Source organism: Gadus morhua, chromosome 4, assembly GCF_902167405.1.
Source record: "Gadus morhua chromosome 4, gadMor3.0, whole genome shotgun sequence".
NCBI classification, from domain to species: domain Eukaryota; kingdom Metazoa; phylum Chordata; class Actinopteri; order Gadiformes; family Gadidae; genus Gadus; species Gadus morhua.
In genome coordinates this window covers 30,343,549-30,344,540 of record NC_044051.1, presented here as the reverse complement: position 1 = coordinate 30,344,540, position 992 = coordinate 30,343,549, and the positions used below count along the sequence as shown (strand labels likewise).

General features: G+C 40.3%; 1 long non-coding RNA gene across 1 annotated transcript; it reads right to left on the bottom strand.

Moving 5' to 3' along the window:
• Positions 1-352: 352 nt before the first annotated feature.
• LOC115542788 (uncharacterized) lies at positions 353-649 on the bottom strand. The gene is made up of 2 exons (XR_003976614.1): positions 545-649; positions 353-429 (listed from the first exon to the last, which is right to left on the bottom strand). It is a non-coding gene; the product is annotated as an uncharacterized LOC115542788 (long non-coding RNA).
• Between the last annotated feature and the right edge of the window lie 343 nt (positions 650-992).

Sequence of the window (992 nt, the reverse complement as noted above, 5' to 3'; positions counted from 1 at the left end):
GCAGCTAATACTTTAGCCCTTGCTTTAGCTGCGGCTAGGCTAGCCGAAGAAGACCTTGAGCTTGAGCTGGAGTCACCATACACAGACTTTGTAGCATCTGCTAACGTAGTGTCTTTTTGTTCTTCCGTTCGTGAAGCAGCTTCCATCTTAACGCAGTGAGATCACACTGATGCACTGGAACGGCTAACGGAGAATATCTCTCTTGATCGCGGTAGGTATCCGTTGTTTAGAGCCCGCTGTGATGCTGTTTTTTCACTGTTCTAGCACCTGAGCACGTAGCGATGCACACATCACCAGACAGCTTTTCCCCAACAAAACTTGAAGACAGGATCAATGATGAAAGTCCGTAGAGGATGTTGTCGACATCCACTTGAATGTCCATTTATTGATTGTTGTTGAACAAGTTGTTGCAGGTTTAGAAGTGTGAAACTGAAAATGAACCAATATGCAAATTGGTTATAAAAACGTAGTTATAAAGTTGTGAAATACAATGAAATACGAACGTAAATAATTACATAAGACATAGATGAATTAAGTTACTTACAAACAAAGCTTCTCCAAGGCTTACACGGATGAATGACGTGAGATAAAAAAGATGTTTCACCGGGTGGATCTCTGGCTCAAATGACAGATCAAAATGGCTGCCGAAATAATGACAGATCACGTCTGAAATCACGTGACTAACAACGTGACTCTTATCAGCCAAAGAGAATGAACGCAATATTAAGGATCTACGAAAGAACTGAATACAAGTAATGGCCTGCAGGGGGCTCTAAAGTGCCTAATACAAACTCAAAATGTGTAACGTAACAACCGTACTGTAAATGTGATGCATGAAAGTTCTCAGACAATTTCACTTAGTTTTATAAAAATTGAATGGATTTTCCTTTTAATAAAGACAATTCGATCAACCACAACAAAGCTTTTGTGACTTCCCCAAAGAGGCTCCATGCGAAGGAGACATGACCGCATTCATAACAGACAAAAGTCAA